This window comes from Eulemur rufifrons, chromosome 7, assembly GCF_041146395.1.
Source record: "Eulemur rufifrons isolate Redbay chromosome 7, OSU_ERuf_1, whole genome shotgun sequence".
NCBI lineage: Eukaryota > Metazoa > Chordata > Mammalia > Primates > Lemuridae > Eulemur > Eulemur rufifrons.
Genome location: NC_090989.1, coordinates 58,224,385 through 58,247,890, shown reverse-complemented (window position 1 = coordinate 58,247,890; position 23,506 = coordinate 58,224,385). Strand labels below are relative to the sequence as shown.

Here is a 23,506-nt window from a genome sequence, read left to right as displayed (position 1 = left end):
CTCCTTTACCAGTTAAGTAAGAGGACCAAGACCAGGGCTACAGGTGAACCTAGGTTTGAAGTTTTGTCTGTGTGTCTTGTACAGAGAATGTGTGAAGTTTTAAAAAAAAATTGGTACTGTGGCCTTCGAGAATGCTTGATATTTCAGCGGCTGGACGAAGGGTGCAGGTCAGGACTGAGGGTGTGTGGGTCGAGCATCCTCAGCTCAGACAGAGCCTGAAAGAGCTGACTTTGCTAGAGGTCAGCCTGCATTGAAACGCACTGGCAGATGCACTGGAGAGGGAGGAGAAGGGAAGGGGTGACTCGCCTGGCATCTGACTGTGTTCTGTCTGGCTCCGTCCAGGCCCATTTAGTCATGAACATCATATCCATCCAAACCTTTAAAAGTTACACTCTTGACTTCACTTTATATGAATGTGCATAAAATGAGGAAAATAATCTCCTGGGGTAATAAGATAGCTTTGTAACGGGGACTTTCCATAGCCATTGCACATAATCCATAGTTGTCACTATGTTGTTGTTTCTAATTCTATTGCACATCTCTCTCTGTCTCTCTGAGCATATCCATCTCTCCAGTGAAGGCCAGGAGCCTTTAGGGTTATAACTGCTGCCCCCTCATTCCTACTCCCATGCTTTACTTGTTATGCTGCCCAGAAAGAAACTCATGTTAGTGTAACCCTCAGGAGCTCAAGGCACAGGCTTATTTGGTAACTTGAATTTGTTGCTCCCTTTGCATTTATCACAAAATGATCTCATCACAAAAAGGCCCGAATTTCACACCCTTGCTGGCTTGCAAAGAAGCCAGTTCCTCCCCTATTTCTGTCCAACACACACAAAGCTCTTTATGTTTCTATGATCAGATAAAATCTGTATTGATGTTTCTTTTCCTGTGGGTGTATTTCACTTCTAGGTATGAAGATTTAAACTATCAGGGCGATGCTGTTTGTCGTTCTTCTGTTTTAGTAAATGGAAAGCTCCTTGGGAAAGGAGAGCACATCTTTTCCACTAATGAATAAATATTTATTTTCATTTAAAAATGATACATGCTCATTAAAAATAATTTGGGAAAATACATAGGAGTAAAATGAAGAAAAATTAAAGTAATTATTTCTATAATTTAAATCCAATCATTAATAACCATTTGATCTGTCTCCTTACTCTCATTTTCCCCTGAGGATATATCTTTTAAACATGCTGTTATCCTACTTTCTATATAATTTTGTGTCCTGCTCTCAAAATTTAAGCTAAGAATTTTACATGTAATTACATAGTCTACATAAAAATTTAAAATAAATATGTACTATTCTTGAAGAGAAACAGCTCATTTAACCTAAATATCCAACAAGAGCATTATTTTTATTATTATTTACTTTTTTATATTTCTGTAATACTTTGCATAAACAGTAAATGAATCAGTCAATAAATAAAAAATGAATAAAAGTTCAAATCAGTATATATTTTTAAATATTTTATTATGAAAAGTTCTAAAGACATGAATATAGGCATATTACTCTAATGAACTCCCATTTACTCATCACTCAGCTTGTACAGTGATGAATTCATGACCTATCATTTTCTCACTATACTGCTGTGTTATTTTGAAGCAAACCTCAGACATCATAGCATTTAGTACATCAATATTTCAGGCCCATCAGGACATTTTTACATGTTAAGGTTAGAAATATTTAAATAAATAGTTCTAATCATTGTATATAGTAGTATTTTTCTTAGTATCCCAATGTCATATTTTCTAATATGTAACGATTGATCATAAAAATCTCATCCGTGAGTTTCATAATATTCTTAGGCACATCTGTAAGCCAAAGGGCAATTTGGTTGACTGGAGAAACATTTCACAGATCTGGCTAGGTTTCTTGGGGAGCTATTTTTCTTTTGGCACTTTTTTCACTTGACGCAAATTTAGAATGATAATTTGCATGCAGGCTCTATGCAACATTAATTACACTCATTATTGGATATACGCATGTGTTGTGTACAATTCTTTAACCGAGGTGAAAGGAAAACGTAGTCCTCTGACTACTTAGAACTCCAGTCTAGCTGCAGCCAACCCATACTAGATAAATATGGCAAATCTACTAAAACCAAATGTAACACTGGACTTAAAAGTTAATAGTTTTTAAAGTTTATTGGTAGAAATGGAAAACGTGTAGGAAGTATGCGGAGCATTTAGGAATTCTGAAAAGGGGGGAAGTATATAGTAAAAGTTTGATTGATATTTTAAAAAACACTATGTTTGGGGGAAGGAGATTGTACATTGTAGTACAAAGGGTGCTCTCTATGTGCCTGTATGTATTGCTCTAGTTTATTCTAAGAATATTTTACAGAACCCTCTATGAGCCAGCTTCCCATGGCTAGGCTAGATCCTTTACACAAAGTGTTCCACAGATGTAGATGCTCTGTGAAAATTAGGCTCCCTGTAGAGAACCTATATTTAGGGTTTTGTGCTGTCTCACTGTCTTTGAATTGTAGGTCAGTGACTGTTCAGTAGCAATGTGTTGTCCAACAGGTGTATTACACTCATCAGAAATTCAGGATGTGAGTAACTATGTAACACACTGCATCAGTATAAACTGAATTTATGTGTTACTCAGGTCTATTTAATCTTAGGAACACATTTTCCATTGGCCTCGAAAGTGAGTAGCTAGAATATTGATGTGCCTAACCCTTGGGGAAGGAAAAAAAAAAGTTTCTCCACCACACTAAATCTCTAAAAAAATATGAGGGTTTACAGTATGGACACATACAAAATATTTTCAGCCAAAGCTGGTAGAGCAAAGCACATGGGAAAAAAAAAAAAAAAGAAAGTAATAACATAAGCAATAAACTATCCCAAGCAAACAGAGAGCATCTGTAAAATTTGCCAGACTGGATGGTGTAAACAATATAAACTCTTTTTTTCTTTTCCATTTCTTTTTTTCCCTCAACCTTCTGATCATTTCTGTTTCTCCTTTACCCTGGCCTGGCATCACCATCATTAAAATGTCAGCAAAAGGTTAGAAATATACCTGATGGCTTGGCTAACTCGGGTATCACAGGGAAAGATAGGTAGAAACTAGCCACTCTACTATTTTAAATCTGCAAGGATGTTTTACCATAATCCATAATACTCATATTTAAAAACAATTAACCTTTTCATAGTTATTTTAACATTGATCTCACAATGGCTAAAAGTATAAGTCTTTCTCCACATCTTTTGTTACACGTGGTATTGGATTCTGTGCCTCATGCCATATAAACCTAGAAAATAAACTTCCTTTTAAAGAGAAGCATAAGTTTACCCAGGGTTTTTTCTAGCTTGTGTATTATATACTGCACCCAAGTGAACTATCCATGCCCCATCATTATAATAGCTATTCTACTTATTTTTATTATTATTAATAGTGTTTGCTTCTTGGTGTGCGTACGAGCACACCCATTTTCTTATGCTTGGCGTTTCCTTATGCTTGGCCTCTTTGGCTCCAGTTGTTTATTCAATTGTTGTTACCTCTGTGACCTCATGTATCCTCCAGCTATAAAAGATTTCTTAAAGTAATGTTCTACACCTTCTACCTCCTTCCCCCTAGTGAAGTTCAGAATTGTGGTTGGATGATTCTACTTATATAGGGCGGGGAATTCTTTGTAAATACCCCCACCAAGACAGGATTTTCATTTCATACCTAATGATGCTGATAGCCACAAAATTTTTTTAAAAAATGGTTTGTTCAGATATCAGATCCCTGTTTCAGAGGGTGGCATGTTTTCTGGGTAAAGTTTATTGGACACACAACACACCATGGTCATGCACAATTACCAAAAGGATGGGAATTGTGGCATTCCCTTACTGGGATAACTTGGTGATGCTGCTTCATCTGGAATAGTGAGGGAAGGATGAAAACCCCACTCAAGACAAAAACATTCAAGCCGATGATTCTGTAGCCAGCTCAGTCCTTTCATGTTGGAAATGCTGAGGAGAAATCTTCATTTTTTCCCCCTTAGCTAGAGAATACTTTCTTCTTACTTAGAGCCTGTGACGTAAAGGATATGCTATGGAGATGGTCTTATGGAGTCCGCTCCATTAGGAGACCATGCTATGATCCATAGAGAACTGATTCTGTATGTTCTATCTTCCTCTATGAAAATATTCCTAATGTGCTGTTGATGTATAACTTTTGGTCAAGAGTAATTTGCTTTCTGGGTATTTGGTGGCCACTCTGTGAATCAACCTAATGTATTTGTGTTGTGGGGATTTGTAACCTCTGAATACTAAGTTTAAAGACTCTTATAATGAATTATTGAAAGACGTCTTAGCCTTTAACCATTTCTCTCTTTGGTCCACAAACAAGTTGATTGGTTAATTATGCCTTTGTTTATTTTTATTGTTGTACACATGGCACATAAAACAGGAAAGAAAAAAGTCTGTCTGTAAGAGGTAATTACAATGGCAAAAATTGTACTTTCTCTGGTCTAATTTTTTCACTTCTGATTCTATAAAGACCCACACTCTAGGGAGTGTGTTTAAGTTTTGCTAAGAAAATGGTAGAGGGGAAGAATAAACCCAGTTCTGTAAAGTGATGCTAAACACAACTGGACACAGTTACAAATATCAACATTTATTCAAAGCCTGTTCTTCTACTCCAGGAAGACTTTGATTTCTGATTGCATCCATTGATAATAAGAATCCAAAGCAAGGAAGAAACAGCAACTACTTTCGAGACCTTTGGAAATCCAGGCTTTTCTGAGGACTGATGATCCTCCTGGACACTTAAAAGCCTGTGTTACTTCTGGTGGGGGTGGGGTTATCCAGCCCTTTGTAGAATCAGAATTCACAGTTTTCTCCAGATCGAATAAAAACCCAGAGGCTAAGTGAATCTTTAAGATTGTCTCCAGGTCATTCTTTTCACAAACTTTTATTGATTTATTTAGTATTATTTCAACAAACTGTGACAGGTGTGAACCCATTTCTTTTTCTTACCTTTCAGCTCCTTTTATTTATTTCTTTACTTATTTATTTATTTAAAGCAAGGCGAAATCTCCTTATGGTTTGCCAAGGGCCCTGTGCATATTTGCATGTAGCCAAAAGATTCAGACCCTTGCAAAAACTCTGGTTGTCAACTGGTGATCTTGCCTTTGTCTTTTCTTATATTTCTGCCTGTGGCGCCTGTCACTAGCAGTCAAATGAGGACAATTTTACCATTCTCTCCTGCTGCTCTAATTTTTTTTAGTGCCGGTACATGAATTTGTTATTCTTTATAATTCCCTTTGAAGTTGGAAATCCAAGGGGAATCTAAAACCGACCAGATGTTTCTGCTGCTGGAAAGGGAAGAGAGTAAGGATTAAGTTTAACAAAAACTTGGTCTTTAGGAAAGAAAATCATTTCAGCTGGAAATCATCTTTAAATGCATTCATTTGCTACATATCTGTTAGTTAATTTACATTTACTAGTTCTTTGTAGGCAATATCACCTATCAATTTACTCTGGGGAAAATTCATAAATTTTGTGAACAAACAGACTCATGTTGTGGTTTGCTCAGGCCTATTTCCCTTATGGAGTTTTAGTTTTGTCACTCTGCATAGACTTCTTACATGCTTTATGGTGAAGTTTTTGTTGTTGTTGTTGTTGTTGTTGTTGTTGTTGTTGTTGAAGGATCGCTACATGTCACATTAGGTTTGGAGGTCAGTTCTGCAGACTCATCCAAGAGGGTGAGGTCAGTGCAGCCTGCAGTTAGGGAGGGAGGGAAGAGAGACCTGCCAAAATGCTTAGCCTTCATGGAGAACTTCATTCTTGCCAGAGATATGTACATCAAAACAAGAATAAGAATGATGAAGACTTCAGGGGAAATAAAAGGAAAGTCTTGTGGTCTTTCAAGGATTCAGATGATGTTGAAGACAGTGTGAATAAACAGGTTGGGAAATGAAAAATAACAGAAAAAGTTAGATATATTAAAACACAAAAGAGAAAAGGGCATCTGTGAAATGACATTTATGGGGCCTCTTGGAATGGGTGCTCAAGGCTTCAGGCCCCCATACAAAAGGGAAGAATGATTGAAAAATAAAATTGAAATAAAGTCTTAAAAACCAATCAGAATGTTTCAGTGGTTTGCTTAATATTTCATCAAAGCACTGGATTGCAGCGATGGATGTTTCATTTGCTCGTTTCCCGCACAGCATCTCTCAAACCATCCTCTTACATTTCTCTCTGGATTTCAGAGGCTTCCCTAGGTTTTCGGGAGGATGGACGCATCTGTGAATAACTGCTTTGCACCCCTTACCTTGCTCAGTGGATTAAACATTTGGGAACATTTCCCACACCTCACAAGGGATGAATAGTCACCACTCAGAGTTTCTATTACCCCATCCTATCTTATTTTTAAATAGAAAGTCTGAGTCCTCAGTAATTATATTAAGCTTCTTAAGCTGCACATATCAATTGCGTATACCATTTTAAGCATTTTTTTCAGCCTTTTGAAAGAGAGAGTAGAGGAAAAGACAGAGAGAAATCACTTCACAGCTGATTCACTTATTTTAAGCAGCTTTCTTCATTTTAAAATATAAAAAATTCAGGTCCTGGAACATTGGGTGATTTGAATGTTCTGTAAAGATTTGAAAAAAAGATTTTTTAAAAAATCATATGTTCTACATTCAGAGACCTGGATTTTCAATTTATTCCTTAAAAAAACGGATTGAGAAAAGAGTTTTCAACCTAAACAGTTTCTCTTCCTCCTTTTCACTTATTATTATTATTATTATTCTTTTTTTTGTCAAAACAGATGGTATGAAAAGCATTTATGTTGGTCTCACTACTGACAGAGCTTAACCTAATAATCCAAGACTTGGAACTTGGTGTTTCAATAAGGGAAACACTGTTTGAGGTATTTTCCATTCAAACCAGCATCAAAAGTTTTTAATTAACACCATCAGAAATTAATGGGCTGAATGCAAGACAGGGTTCCTGCATACCCTTCTACTGGGAACAAGACAGCAAGTGGGATCCATTGTGTTTGTTTGTATTTTATAATGTATTTTTATTTACTTATTGAAGCAGAGTCCCAGCTGCACATTGCATGGCGGAGCTACAAGAGGAAAACCTGCGGAGGGCTGCTTCACTCCAGCAGTTTCATTTTGCTCACTGATTTATTGTGCTGGGTCCTTTGTGATTGTAATTGGTTAGAAAGTTTGAAATTAGCAAGTCCTTGTCAGCCCATGAAAGCTTTGAAATCATGAGGCTTGATACAGCTATCAAGCCTGCCGAAGCCTAATCGCTTTTCGGGCTAGGAGCCTTCAGAGCAGTGAACACTCTCAGTCCGCAGGCTTTGCCCCAGTCACCATTCACCACCCTCTGGAGTTCCTTGTCTTGGATGGTGGCTTTGTTTTGGGCCCTTTCTTTTCCACCACTGAAGCCTATTGCAGGATGAACAGATTTTGGACTAATGGGGATGGGGAGAATGGGGAAATGAGAGCAAATGGGAAAGAGAGTGAAGTAGAGGATCAGGGGAATAGGGAGGAAGAAAAAGAGGTAGAAAAAGCATAAAAGAAAAAGGAAGTGGGATATAAGATGGGAAGAACTTTGTAAATATTGACATTTGGTTTCTGTACAACTGGATTCAGTAACTCAGGATGAAACTCACTGATATAGCCTTTTAAATGGCCCCTGAGGCGCTTTATATTTTCAGAACTGTTTTTCTCTTTTTAAGGCTTGCCCACTCATTGTCAAAGGGAAGCCACATTTGTTCATGTAAGGAACCATAACCTGCCCACCACCGCTATCACCACATTTTGGGGTATTAGGAATACAGTCCTAATACATGATGCTAGAGGAATGGGGGCTTTATCAACCCTTCTCCTGTAACCATAAAAGTATCTATTGTTTATCCTATGCTCTGAGTCCCCAAACCAACATTCTCCAGAAAACTCCTTTGCTGCTTGATGAGTTGCAAAATAAACTCACCTTCATCCTCTAACAACACAGGAGCTGCTTCGGCTGGGTTAACTAAAGTAGATAGATATCATCAGCAATGATGAAATGTTTATAGAAGCTTAAAGGTCTAATAACTTTCTATAAATTTGACTCATTTATGTTCAAAGCCTTCAAGCTTAATGCACTTAGGTGCAACCCTTAACCTTTTCCAGTTTCTTCTCTATTTTAATAAAAACAAAAATAAATATAAACCAAATACAACAAAAGTCTTACTGCCATGAATTCAGAACGTCAAAAAAATTGTTCTATAGGCCCAATCATGGCAAAATGCTGCACAAATGCATCACCATTTTTGGAAAAGCTCTGTAAAGTAGTTTAACCATTTTTTCCCTGAAACACGGGAAAATCAATACATATCTTGGGGATAATAATTGGTGAATGGGTGTCAGAATTTTCATAAGAACTGCTAAAAGTCTGATCTTGACATCATAGCCTGAGAATCAGGAAGCCTATTAACAAAACACCATTTTTCTATTTCTTATCTAGACAGTGTTAGGATTTACTGTCTCAGAGTTTGACTTCTTGCAGGAGTCAGCGACACCTTGTGTGGAATATATCTAGTAAAGAAGATGGAGTCTGACTTTCCCAGACTATCCTTTGGGGGATGTTAGATCAGCCTGCACAGTGTACTATGGCCCCCAAGTCTTTATAGGCTGCTCTAGCAGCTATGCCTGGCACTCCTGTCATAGTTCCTCTGTTCATCTCCGATTTCAGCTACACCTGAAGCTGTTCTCTGCTAGCCCAGACTCCCACCTCAAGTATGTTTCTCCACATTCTGCCGCAGGACCTTTTCCAATGCTGGGAGAACTCAATACCTCCACACTGAATGGGGGGAGGGGGAGAGGAGTGGCGCTTAATGCCCTGGAGGCAGCTCTCAACCAAAGGAGGAATAGAGCTGGAAAAAAAATATTCCAGCCTCCCTTTCTTTCTGATGGCTACCTCTAGAGGCTTTTTGTACAAATCTCAGAGATCCTGTAGGAAGTGATCCTTGGTTGCCACATGAGTGGCCTCATGGACACACCCTTATTATTGCCTTTTGTACCTCTCTGCTTTCCTATTCACTCACTCCTGCCTTCTGAGGTCACCCTCCAAATTACTGCCTGCACCCAAGTCCTTGTCTCACACTGTTCCTTGGAAGGAAACTAAAATGAGCCAGATACTCAGGTTGGTTTTGTTGCATCAATCAATTCGCAGCATCTTTGTCTCTACTGTAATTATTACCCATTCATAGCTTAGTTTCCAAAGCTAGATAAAAGCCCAATTCTTCACTTCAATAGATTATAATATTTGGAGTGAGAGGCATTTTTATTCACCTGTGGCCTCCTAAATCTGGCACTGCTCTAGCACATATTAGGTGCTCAATTAATGTTTGTTGAATGAATGAATAAATGCGTTGTTCACACCGATAACTTTTTTGCCAATAATGAGAAATACTGGTGTGTTTCAGTCAAGTGTGAAATGTTTTACAACACATTTGTTGTTACTAAACTTCTGAAGTATGGGTATATGACTTACACTTTTAAAAATTAAATTAAAACACACACAGAATTGTTCCTATAATAAAGTTACACTTAGACACTTGTGTTTTCCAACATGCTTTTCAAAATAGGAGAAAATGGTTAATATATTAGTTTGTACTCCAGAAATTGCAACTAACCCTTGGTTAAACCCATGGGAATGTGTTATCATCTAAATATCTTTCCTGTACATCAAGGTGGGGAAAACAGATTGAGAACTTCAGAGTTATACCATAGGAGTGGTGGCAGTATCTGCCACATTTGAAGTATCTGACTGAATTCAACAGACTTTTAATTAACTCTCGTTTCATGATATTTGTTTTTGTCATTGTGTGAGACTAACCTGCAATGAGACATGGTGAAATCTTGTGGGATGCCGGTTTCCTAGATAGAAATATAAGACCCACTCTATCCATAATCAGCACTGGGCCAGAGTCCACCTTCCATGAGAGAGATTAATGAGGCTCCAGAATACAAATGGCAATGAAATGGAAAGTTCAAAACTCTGTGCATCTCTATGTCTAAAACATCGATATGTAAAGGTTATTTTGGGGGTGCAGTGACCATGATGATCACCCTAACATCACAAGCCTCCTCATTTTTAAACAATGTCCCAGTCTGGACTGAAGAAGGTAAAGGATGAGAAATGCTCCAGGAAAAGGCACTTTAATTTTCTAAGTAGTTTATTTTGGCTCCAGGTGAATACAAAAGGACATGATGTTGCATGCTAGCTATTTTTCTCTGTGCAAAAATGTATTTCCCTACTTTTAGAAAAGTTTATCAACCTTTAATTTGGGAAGATAAGCTATTCACAATTACAGAGACTTTCCCCCAAAAAAGTATCTCAAGTCTCTGCTCATGTCACATCTGAGAACATTTCATTGGTTAAAGCAAGTCACTTAACCAAACTCAAAGTCAAGAGATGGTCATATATACCCCCATACACACACACATTAACATATGCTCTGAGAGTTACAGTAACATTATATGGCAAAGCATATGAATGTAAAGTTCTATTATAGTGAGGAAGTGGAAAATTAGGGAAAGTAATCTGATCTACCACATGTAATATTGGTTTTGGACTCAGACACAAATGGCTTAAATAAACAACTGAGGAAGCCTGATGTGGTAGAAAGGACTTTTTTGATAGAGGCTGATATCACATTTGCAATCACAGTCTCTTTAACCAACTGCAGAAGTTTTCTTCATAGATTACCTTTGAATTCGTTAATCACGATAACCACAAAATAGAAAATAGGGACCAAAGAAAACACACTAGGTTAAAAATGAACAGCTTGAATTCTACTGAAGCTCCATCACTAATTGGGGTTGAAGTCTAACACAATTCTGATTTTCCCCATCAGTACATTATCGTCTCTAAAATAGGAATGTTACCTGTCCCAAGAATTCTTTTTCACTTTTTCTTACTATGGAAAGTATACATAGGCAATGTAGTATACTGTGTATAGAATAAACTACAAGAGAACAATTAAAATTACCTACAGTCTTCTAGAGATAATTTACCTTCAAACTTTGAAAGGGGATATACCTTTCTAATAATTTATTTTCTGTGATTATTTACCCTTTTTATTTTTGGTAAAACACTCTGAACACTAGTTTATATCTTACTTTTGTCACTTAAATCTATGTTTTGAGTAATAGTCTATGCTTTAAATAATTTTCAATGTCATTTTGGTAGCAGCTTACTATATTCCACATTGACTATCCTATTTTTGTGAAATTTAAATCAGATGTTAAGAAGCCTTTGAAAAGCAGGATATACTTTAAAAATAAAGGTATTTTTATTATAGACTTCTAGAAGTTGAAGAAAAAGAGAGAAGTAACCAACATCAGTGAGGGCCTACTCTGTGCCATGCCATGTGTTAAGAATTTTATCTAAGCCATCTCATTTAATAACCGGTCAACCTAATGAGGCAATAGAGTAGGATGGTTAAACTCTGTGGGCTGTAGTCTGTCAAGTCGAACTACACAGCTGCTAATGAACTTGGTGACTTTGAAAAAAGTTTGTCTTCTCTTTGACTCAGTTTTTCTACTATAAAGTAGTAATGATGATAATAATAGCACTCACCTTCAAAAGATTATTGTAAGGATTAAATAAGTGAATACATGCAAAATGTTTAGCATAGTAGGACTTGATAAACATCAGCTATTATTTTCTATCTTTCACTGCCTAAAGTCCCATTACTCTATTAACCCTCCTATTAAAATACAAATCCACTTTGATTTTAACTTCTTTGGTCTAAAAGTGTGTTCTAAGAAGAGGCAATGTGATACCAAGGAGTTTAAGTTTTTTAATCCTGGCTCCTCAGCCCTCTAATAATATAGTCTCTGAAAATGTAGCCACTCATTTATGACTACATAATTTATAAAGTTTATTTATTATGACTACCTAATTTATAAAATTCTCACTCAGTTATGTTTTTATTTAAAATGAGTAAATACTAGCCATCTTTTATGAGAATTTAAATGAGATAATATATGTTAAGAGTGTACTAACTTACCTAGACCATAAATGGCTTTGTAAATGTTAATCTTTTCTCCCTTGTACTTCTATTACTGTTTTGTTTGTTTTAACAACTAATATCTCTGGGCAGGTAATTCATATACTTTTGACATTACCACAGGCACTCATACATTAATGTCAGACAGTCAATAAATACCTAAAGACTATATGGAGGGAGTGTTGCTAAGTACTCAATACTTATCATCTCAACTTTCTATAGTTTATCAGTTTTCTCACTCTAGCATGGTCTGTACTCTGTAAATGTACCCATCATTTCTTTGATTTCAAAACGGTCATTATCATGTAATAGATTTCTCTTGTTTATCACATTGCTTTGTGAAAGGTTTTTATTCAAATGAACAGAAAACATTTTTATCTTACAAAGCAGACAAAAACATACACTGGGAAAAAGAATCCCTATTCAATAAATAGTGTTGGGAAAATTGGATAGCCGCATGTAGAAGACTAAAACAGGATCCATACTTCTCACCACTCACAAAAATTAATTCATGATGGGTAACAAACTTAAACCTAAGGCCTAAAACCATAAGAATTCTAGAAGAAAACACTGGAAAAACTCTTATGGATATCGGCCTAGGCAAAGTATATATGAGGAAGAACGCGAAGGCAATCACGGCAGCAACAAAAATAAATAAATGGGACCTGATCAAATTAAAAAGCTTCTGCACAGCCAAGGAAACAATCAATAGAGCAAATAGACAACCTACAGAAATGGGAGAAAATATTTGCATGCTACACATCTGATAAAAAGGTCTAATAACCAGAATCTAAAAAGAGCTCAAGCAAATCAACAAGAAAAAAATCAAACAACCTCATTAAAAAGTGGACAAAAGACATGAACAGAAGCTTCTCAAAAACAGATAGACTAATGGCCAATAGGCATATGAAAAAATGCTCAACATCTCTAATCATCAGAGAAATGCAAATCAAAACCACAATGTTATATCATCTAACTCCAGTGAGAATGGCTTCTATCAAAAAGTCCCAAAACAACAGATGCTGGCATGGAGAGAAAGGAACACTTATATACTGTTGGTGGGACTATGAACTAGTATGACCTCTATAGAAAGTAGTATGGAGATACCTCAAAGGACTAAAAGTAGAACTACCATTTGATCCAGCAATCTCATTATTGGGTATTTACCCAAAGGGAAAAAAGTAATTTTATCAAAAAGACACTTGCATTCTAATGTTTATTACAACACAATTCACGATTGCAGAGATGTAGAATCAACCCAAATCCCCATCAATACATGAATGGATTAACAAAATGTAATATATTTATACCATGGAGTACTACTCAGCCATAAAAAAGGTAACAACCTGTATGGAACTGGAAACCATTCTCCTAAGTGAATTATCACAAGAATGGAAAAACAAAAACCACATATACTCACTATTAAATTAGAACTAATCTATCAACACTCATGTAGTAAAGCTCAATGGAAATCAAGAAGGTGGGAGAGGGGAGGAGAGGGCTGGGTAGATTCACACCTAACAGGTACAATGCACACTATCTGGGTGATGGACACACAACTTTGACTCAAACTGTACAAAAGCAATTCTTGTAACCAAAACATTTGTACCCCTGTTATATTCTGAATTTTTTTTTAAAGTGCAAAAAACCCCACATTTTATAAAGCAGTCTTCAGTTCCTTCTGTGAGCATAGAAAATTATTAAATGAATGAAAAAGTAAGGAGAGAATGATTGAATGAATGACTCTATCTTATTCATCTAATAATTATTGAGCATTGGTTATGACAGTGTAGCATTTGGATATCATTACTTGACCAAATGTATCAATGCACTGTGCTTCTTCTTTTTGTTTGTAAAACTTAGATAAAAGAGCTAAGGCCAGTGCCTCAGGCTATTAACCACCTAGATTCTAGAAGGAGATAGACATGGAAACAAATAACTTCAATGTAAAGCAGAATGAAATAGATGCTATTATAGAAGAATAGGCAAAGCACTGTGTGAAGTCAGAGAAAGTAACTGATTCTAAGGTGAGTGAGGAGGAAAACTGTGGGAAAGAATTCATCTTTCAAGTCAATGTTGGAGAATGAATGAGGTTCTCACCTGGTGGAACAATAGAATAAGGCAATCAGGCTGAAAGAATATCAGGAAAACTGAAGCAGGAAGCTAATGATAATGTCTGGTGTGCTTCAACACTAGGGCGTAATGGAAATTAATGGGAGGTGAGGCTGTGTAGTTGCCAAGAGCAAATCATGGATGTCTCAGTATGAAGTTCTATTGGTTAGTTAATGGGAATCATTAAAGGTACATTTAAAAAAACAGAGAGAGAGTAACATGATCCAAGCTGTGTTCTTTAGAAGCCAGATATTACTTCATTCACATCAGACTTCATCCCTAATGAATTCTGAATCAGTTAGAGAATTGCACAATTCCACCCAAAAATCATTTCCCTGTAGGGCAGACATTTTAGCTGGTGAAATTGCTACTGTATCTAAAATTAATGCAACACCAGAGTTACCTTTCTAAAACAAAAATAGGGTCATACCATTCCTCATCTTGAAAATGCTTCCTTAGTACTTAAAAAATAAAATCTAAACTTTGTTCTATGTCATTGCAAAGTCCTTTATTATCATTCAACTCTTTGGTTTTCTCATCTGTGAAACAAAGATTATGAGCCTATCCTCCAGGGGCTGATGTGAAGTAGTTTCTGTAAAGTACCTAGTACATTTCCTAGATACATGGTAGGCCCTCAGCTCATGGCAGTTATGATTATAATCACTCTGTTACCCCATATCTGTCCTCCCTCACCAGCTCCATCATCCCCACTCTTTACTATTTTCAGACCAAGTTTATCATTCTCTGTATTTTCATCATCTATTATAATGCCTGGCACATAGTTGGTCCAAAATAAATAAATCTTTAATGAAGTAATAAATTATGTTAATTTTCTAATGTCATTCTTATGCTCATGCATTCTAGATAAATACAAAATACTCTTCTTTGTTGTCACATGTTAAATAATTCTACATAATTGAGCCATTTAATGACAGAATTTCAGGCAAATTTTCTTTTATTGAAAGTCCTTCCTTTTGAAATTATCACCTTAATACAACTTAAAATCATATATAAGAAGTAATGATTTTTCAAAGTGTACCTAAAAACTACTAATTGGAATTACTCACTTCAAACCCTAAAATAGATATTGTTTAAAATCACAGACAAAATGGCACCCACACCTTCAGTGTGAATGTGAAGGAAATATTAACAAGACCTTGTAGTTGACTGGAGAATTGCTTACAGCAGTGGTCTCCCATTGCCCTTCAACTTTTTCTGTCCTTAATACACTAAGATTGATTTTATGTGAGTTCTATGTGTGCATTTTTAAATTCTTTTTTATCAAGGAATGGACACAGTTTTCAGTGTAATGCTGATATTCATTGATGATGCCAAAGCACCAATGAAGAATGTATTTTTAGTGAAATATGTTCTTATTTTCTTGTTTGTAGATTTTTAAAGCCAATCCAAGAAAAAAAATCAAATTTTGCCAATTTGAAAAGAACAAAACCAGCTAAAACCTTCTTTTAAAATTTCTAAGCTATTATGAGAATATTGCAGACAAAAGATTGTACATGAAAGATTTTTTTTTAAAATCAGGTTGCTTTGCCTTTCTTTAGTCACTTCAAAAGTCTTTGTCAGGTATGAAAAAGAAATATACTCAAATTGAAGAGTAAATATAATTAAAATGGTTCCTTTCCTTGACATATAAGCTTCTTATGGGCAAAAATCTGTGTAAGTTTAATACTGTAAAATTTGGGTTTAAAAGAAAGAATAAAAGAGTAGGCAGGGAGAGAAAGAAGTTTGATTTTTGTAAGAGTAGACATAGAAAATGATAGTAAGTAAAATAACATTAAATCATTATTTGCTTTTAATGAGAAAGTTTTAGATCCATTTTTTTTTTTAATTTCCAGTATTTGGCATGTGTCTGGCACACAATAATCTCTTTTTAATAGTTAACTAATGAATGAATGATATCAGCTAGGCCACATTAGTTTGTTGTAAGCACAAGGTTTCTGGCAACAGAAATAATGAAGAAGTCAATTGATGTATCATCAAGACCAAATATTTATTGGATACCTACCTTGAATTCATTCTTTGGCACATGGTTTAAGGCTGTGCTTATATTTTGAACGCTTATCACCCGAGTTGCCTCCATGAGCCTCAGTTTCTTCCTTTGTAAATTGGGAATTATAAAAGTCCCCTAGTTCAGAGGCTTATAGGGAAAATTACATGATATAATGTCATAATGCCCTTGGCTGAGTTCCTGGCACATAGTAAGTGCTCACTAAATTTCAGATATTGGTATAAATATTATATTATTTATAATATTATATATAAATGTAAGTATTACCTAAAGTGGCAACCTAGCACATCTAAGAATTCAACAACATATTAAACATCTGGGAAGCTCTACACAAGACAACAAAGATTCATATTGATAATCTCTCTGAAAAGAAATACATTCTAATTGGAGAAAGGGATCCTAAGTATTAGGAGATAGAAATCAGTACTAATGAAGTTAACATTTATTAAACATTGACCTTCCCTTGAGCTCTCACGTACATTATCCTATTTAACTCTCACAACAACTACATGAAATTGGTTATTATTATTCCTGTTTTACATAGGAGGAAAGTGAGGCGCCAAAGAGTTAAGCTCTACTGTTATCTGGCATTAAATACTCATATCAGACTCCAGAGCCGGAGTTTTCATTCCATTACCCAAAATAGGCTATAGGTAAATGAACGTGTAAGTGTTGAGAAGAGAAAGTGAACACTGTGAGCTGATCATTTGGGGAAGAGGTTGAGGTAGTAAAGAGGATTGGAGCCTCACAGACCAAAATGTTCATCCTCTAGCAGAGTCTGGCTCCTTAGGTTTGAGTCCTGACTCCTCTCCTTATTGACTGTGTTATCTTGAGCAAATTTCTTATCTCTCTGTGCCTCCATTACCTCATCAATAAAATGGGAGTAACAACAGTATTACCTGGTAGAGTAGTGAAGATTTAATTAGTTAATACGTGGGATTACAATGGGGCCTACGGCATCTAAAAGTTCGATAAATGTTAGCTGATATTAATATCATTATTTTTTCTCCTGCTGTTATTGATGGCTGAAATACTTTGAATTTATTTCCTTCTTAATGAGTTAGCATTCAAAATTTAAAGAGAAGCTAATATGTCAAAGGTGTGGATCATTAGAACACTTAAACCATGATTTTTCTACACTCAGCTCTAATATGATGGGAAAAGAAAATACACTATAACATCAGCATTCCCTTGTATATTTAGGTGAAGGAAATTCAGTAAAAGAGTACATTTGGTAGCTTTATGTGGTTTCTTTTTGTTTGTGCCTGTCCTTTGATATTTCTTTTAGCCTCCTTAAGAAAACAGTAATGTCAAGTAAAAAATGTCCTTTTACTTCTTCTGGGCATGTAAAGAAATATTATTTTTAAAAATATGCACACTGAGGCTTTCAAACAGAATGTTGGGAGTGCTAAGCCACAGCTTGCATTGTCACATTTAGTCCTTTCCATTAAAGGAACAGTAATGTGTTTAGTGGCTAAGTGTGTAGAAATCAACCCCCCCAAAAGTAGAATATGATAATATTCATTGACAGGGGAAATACAAGGAGCAATTATACCAAGCTGTGTCTTTCAGACAATGCTGTCAGTTTTTCCACTTTGGTGAATACAGCTGGGCTTGTGATACAGGGGCAAGAAATTCCAATATTGCTAGAAGACCAGGGAATTAGGTATGGTATTAGCTACACAGAAGAAAAAATATCTGTCAAAGAAAGATGGATTTTTAAAATGCTTATAATAGAAATTATTATGGCAACAGTTGACTGGATTTGCTCTTTACTAGTGACCCCAGCAGAAACAGTTTATCGGATACCCTTTTTCTTCCATTCTTTGCAGAGAACCTTTGAAGCCAGAAAGCTATACCAGAACACCCGTATTTTTGACGTGTGTAAGTGTGTGTGCGTGCGTGCGTGCAGATATATGTTTAAAAAAAATCACATTTGGAATATTTTTGTGTTGGTTATCATGTATCCCATGTCAGTTTTCTATAAATCAAAAGACATTTCTAATATTTACTACTTCATGCAAAGAAAATCAGTTACAACTCTGCCTCTTTGATGTTTTACTTCATTCATTCATTCATCACCCTCCCTTATAGACAGGTTAAAGCTTAATTTCAGATTTTACAAGATAATTTGAGTTATACCGATGGATTTCATTTTCTGGTACTCATTCATCTTAGTTTACATCTGGTTTTACTTACTCAGTATTGGATTTTTAAAAATGTAAATCTTTGAGGCTAGAAGTTAATAATTAAAAATGGAACAAGATACCACATACTCATTCCTCCTCTTGTTTTTTTTATTTCCCTTTTGAAATACTCATCTTCAAACTTTATTGCATGTAAGCGTACCACCTCTTTATATATGCACCAAAACTATTTTGTGTGTGAGCTATGAAACAACTAGAATTAAAACTTGTCCGGGGCCCCTAAGCCTGTTCTTCACAAAAGAACCTTTCTTGTCTGATTGTTAGAAAGTGTTTTGAATGATGCATAACTGAGTAGAGTAACTAAACAATTGCTTTTGAGCATCTGGAGCTTGCCCATTAAGATTTCTATAGCCTTTTCTTTTGCTTTTTGTGGTTTAAGAAGTGAATCATGTTCGGTATCTGAAAGTTTTGGGTTCAGCCCCTTGAGCTTTTGGTAGAAGGCTCTCCATGAATCTAATAAATAAATAAAACAAATAACGTAAGAGCTGGGGATAGTTGAGCTCATGTGAGTTTATGTACCGCAAAATTTTCATCCTAGGAAGAAAAGTTATCTCCTATACATTTTAATTTCCTAAGTCCAGATCTAGAAATACAGCCTAGTTTTATTAGGGTGTGTATGTGGGGAGTCAAATTGATTATAAACAACTGATTCAAATATTACCTGAAACTTCATAGAATAATAAGAATACTTTTCAGATAGAAAAAGCATTACCTACAAATAGGGGTAAATTATGAACATGTTTCAGCTAAGCAATAGCATAGTCAAGTGCTTTCATAATGCTAAATTTTAGATGTTGCACTGATGAGATATTTTCCCTACAAATAAAAGACCAAAGTATATAAAACCTCAGGACATGTGGCTGAGTTAGAATTACAATGCAGCTGTCATTTTTGCATTTCCTGGCTTTCATGAAACATTACTAGTGATCATCTGTCATTTAAATCAGTTGAGAACATGGATTTATCTTAATTTTCACCCTTTGTTTCCCCTTTTTGTGATAGCAGTTATGAGATATGGTGATGTAAAGTGTTTCTCCTTATAATGGTTTCAGCCTTGTCCCTCGGCAGCCTAAATCTTCTGGCTAATTCACTGATCAGTTAAATAGTTGAGGTTATTATTATTATAATAATTATTTTACATTTATATAGCACTTTCCTCCAAGGGGCTCAAGGCATTTTACACACAGTAAATTACCAAATAGGAATTAATCCTTATATCACCCTGTGGGGCAGGTACAGTCACATAAATGAAATTCTACAGAAGTTCAGCCTGTGTCATAGCTCTCTTAGCTCTATCACAATCCCCAGTGAACCTGCCCTGCCTGCCTGAAGGTAAAGTGAAATGTGGGCATAGCAAGGAGTGGCTGCAAGAGAGATCTTTGGGAAAATGGTCTGTGTCTTTACCTTGGTGCTCTGAGCTACCTGGAAAATAACACTAAGGAGAGCAGCTAAGCATGTCTTGGTATGCAGTATACAGATAAGTTTCACCTATGTGATTTTATTTAATCCTGACACAGACAAGTTAGGATGTGGTTCTAATACTTTTGTGTATACAAAAATCACTTGAGAGTGAGTTTAATATTTGGATTTCAAGACTTTCTCGCCCATGAAGATTCTAATTTAATAAGTAAAGAAGGGGCCGTTGGAATCTGTATTTCTACCTCAGGTGATTTTGAGGCAGGTGATGCTTACCCATGCTCTGAGAAACTTGAGCTGATGAAGGAAGAATTGTTAGTACCATTCTACATATCAGAAAATGATGGCTCCAGAAGGCAACATGTCACAGTATTTGGCAAAGCCTGGACTAGAAAACAAGTTTTCAGATTCCAAACCCATACTCTTTTAATTATGCTATAAAGGTACCAGGAAAGGAAAAGCAGAGAAGCCAATAAAACAGGACGTAAATGTAAAGAAAATGAGAGAATAGTTAGATGTTCATGTGAGACACTTTGCACTAATATGGACTGGCATCTGCTGGGTCTTTTGAAACCTTGACTTGATTTGTGATGCCTGAGCAAAGAAAACTACCATCTGAAGGGCAGGATTGGACTGTTCCTTGGTCTCCTGTTCCTTGGTTTTCCAAGCTACCTTGTTCCCTGTAACCAACAAGTCAATCAACTAACTCTAATCCGGCAGGTACCTAATGGATTTGTAGTGTTTGATTTTTCACCCTGCCCACAAAACGATTCCTCTCCTTAATAGGTGCTCCCACCAAAATAAAACTGGATTTTGCCAGGAAACCAAGAAAAGCTCTTTTAATAAGCTTCCTGTTTACATGAGTGGGCCCTTTATGGGATGGGATGGGTTTTACGTTTTTTATTTGAAGCATTCTTACTCCATTTCTAAGAGAGAGAAAAAAAAAATCTAACAGGAAATGGTTATGAACAATTTAACTATTATTTTTCAATTTAGTATTCCATTTGGGATAATTTCATCCATTTTTTTTTTCTTGAATTAATTTTTATTCAGTTTTCTTCAAAAACTGGGACAAGGCATTATAGGAAAAACTACAGACAGACATAGCTCATCCAGAGTTTTTATTCTGTTCGAACTTCTTACTCAGAAGTGTGAGAATTCCATGGTGGGGTTTAGAGGTGCCTGTAGGGTTTATTTGGGGTTTTCAGAAACCAGAAAAACAGACACGTGGTGTTACTAGTGGCAAAAATTCCCACACTCTGCAAAAACTGACCACACTTTTCAGTAGGTACTACTGTAAATTGTACTGAGAGAATTTCTGTGTCTTTCCTTTTCCCAAATTCATGTATCCCTTAGCTATGGATAATAATTATTGAAGTTCTAGTGAAAAATTTTGTGTCTTTCTAACATACCTTTTCATTCTTGGAACTTTTCTTCTACCTCTGAATTTCTCATATTTTTTAAACACTGTGGTTATTTCCACTCACTAAACTGACAGATTTTATTTAAAAGAGTCTAATAACCTTGTAATGATAAGGTAAACTGGCATTTATTTATTGGCAGAGGAGGGAGCAACAACAGAGGGTTACATTTGGAAAATATGATTGATATGTTATCCATGTAAAAACATATTTTGCTTCCTTCTCAGAAGTGGCCTTTTAGAGCTGGTAGGTTTGATCCCGCCAAGATAATTTGATACCCAGGATAGATCAAAATTTTGCCAGAAGCTTAAAACTATATGGGGACCCTCCTTAAGAAAAAGAATGCAAAATTATAGTTACAAAGTTAAGTACAGGACCTCGGCAGGGGGCTGTGCAAGTGAAGGTCCCTAAAGTTTTAAGCTCCATTAAATGTACAGTAAATCCTGCTCTGCAGATCCCCATATTTGGGCTTTACAAAGGCACTCAATAAATATTACCATTTCATATAATAACAAGATTATTTGAGGATAATGCCCTACTTTAAATGTCTATTCTTTAGGTTCAAAATAAAACATTGTAAAAATAATGCGAGCCTACTTACAAACAATCTAGCTAACTGATTCCATGTAGTGTTCCTCTCTGTTTATTCAGGCTAACCCTAATATAATGCAGGTCAACAAATACCATGAGAGCAGACATCTCTGCATGTAGCCTGTATTTCAAGCAATATTTGAGACAATAAACTACAGGGCAACAAAAAATGTCAACAGTTTGTTGAAGTTCTTTGTAATGGGATTATAGCTGTCTTACGACACTAATATCAGAAACTGGAGAAGGTTTCATTTGACCCATTGACTCTTTCCTCTGAGTCGGAAAAGATACAAGAGACATAGCTGCCCCACAGCATTTTGCTTCTACCACCCATTTTTATACATAATTATATCGTTTCTTATTGTTATTCAGTTATTTTAAGCAAATTCATCTTTTTCTCTAAAACAAGATTGTAAGCAGATTTTTTTTTTTTTACTGAAGCTTTCACAGTGCCAAAACATCAGTGCTTTCTTCTTATTTTTCCCCTTTTTTGAACATCTCAGAATGCCTTGTTCCTAGAAATAATTCTTAATAGTGGTCTCTTGGTAAGAGGTACCTACCAGTTTTTAATTGAACTGCTATGAAAACTATTTCTACCCTCTCTATCCCCATCCCTCTGACCCTAGAGCTTACCCTGAAGGTAGAAAAAGCAAATGTTTTGAAACTAAATCTAGAAACTTAAATGGAGAAAAAGAGGGTAAATGATACTGGCATCTCAGAAATTCCTGAGTTTCCATTCTCTGTGTGGCTAAGCCAGTTATTTCACCTCATTTCCCCCTCAATAAGACATGGATCCATAGCGTCTGCCTGGGAAGCAACTTCTTGGGGTTCTAAATGGAAAGAAATAAAGCCAATTTTTCTCAGATCCTCAATACAGTATAATGCCTGATACCACTAACCAAAGGAAAATTCAAAAGCAAGAGGGTAATTGCAGAGATTAGTAAACCTGTACATTACACACTGGTAGTATCCAAATGCTCTCCTGAACATCAATTTCAGGGATTCTCTTTCATCAAGAAAATGTGTGTTGCTTTTGATAAGGAAACCCTTAAAAAAATAAAATGGCACCGTTTGAATTAGCCATATTCATAATAATTTTCACAAGTTTGATCTTCTTGATTTTCAAATTTCCTTTATATTTTTTCTTCCTTTCATAGGTAATCAATGTTTTTTTAACAGTGGAGAGGTGCTGGGTTAACTGTTTGCAGAATTAATTGTGGCTTATTTAAAAAATAAATTTCACACCTACCTTAGAGCTTATGTTGTGATTCTTTAGCTGAAAATGACTCTTATACAGAAACTCTTAGCTTTAGCCTGATTTGTTTTCAGAGAATGGTGTTAGAAGTGTGGTGCTGTGTTCTCCATAAATGAATGTTTGTGATATATATGAAAAAACTATGTACAAAAAGAGTCTGTCCTGAAAAAATGACTTCTTTTCATAACTCATTTGGGCTAGATTTTTTTTAATGTGTTCACTGCTTTTTATAAACCATTTCAAGGTATCTCCATAACAGGATATAGTTGCATAGTCCATGACTTCATATTTTTATACCCCTTGGAATTCAAAGAAAAGTATTAGTCTGGTTGGTCAGTAATATAAAACTATCTGTTTGTAATATTGGACATAATTAGCTTCCAAAAAACTATTAATACTTATTTTTCCAGTTCTTTCCTTATCACTGTGTCCCAATTTGTCAGGTTATATATTTGAAGTAGAGTT

General features: G+C 35.7%; 1 protein-coding gene across 1 annotated transcript in view; it reads left to right on the top strand.

Annotated features, from left to right (window-relative positions):
- ZBTB20 (zinc finger and BTB domain containing 20) overlaps positions 1-23,506 on the top strand; it is a 724,156-nt gene that overhangs the window by 378,640 nt on the left and 322,010 nt on the right. The gene's annotated exons all lie outside the window — the stretch shown is intronic.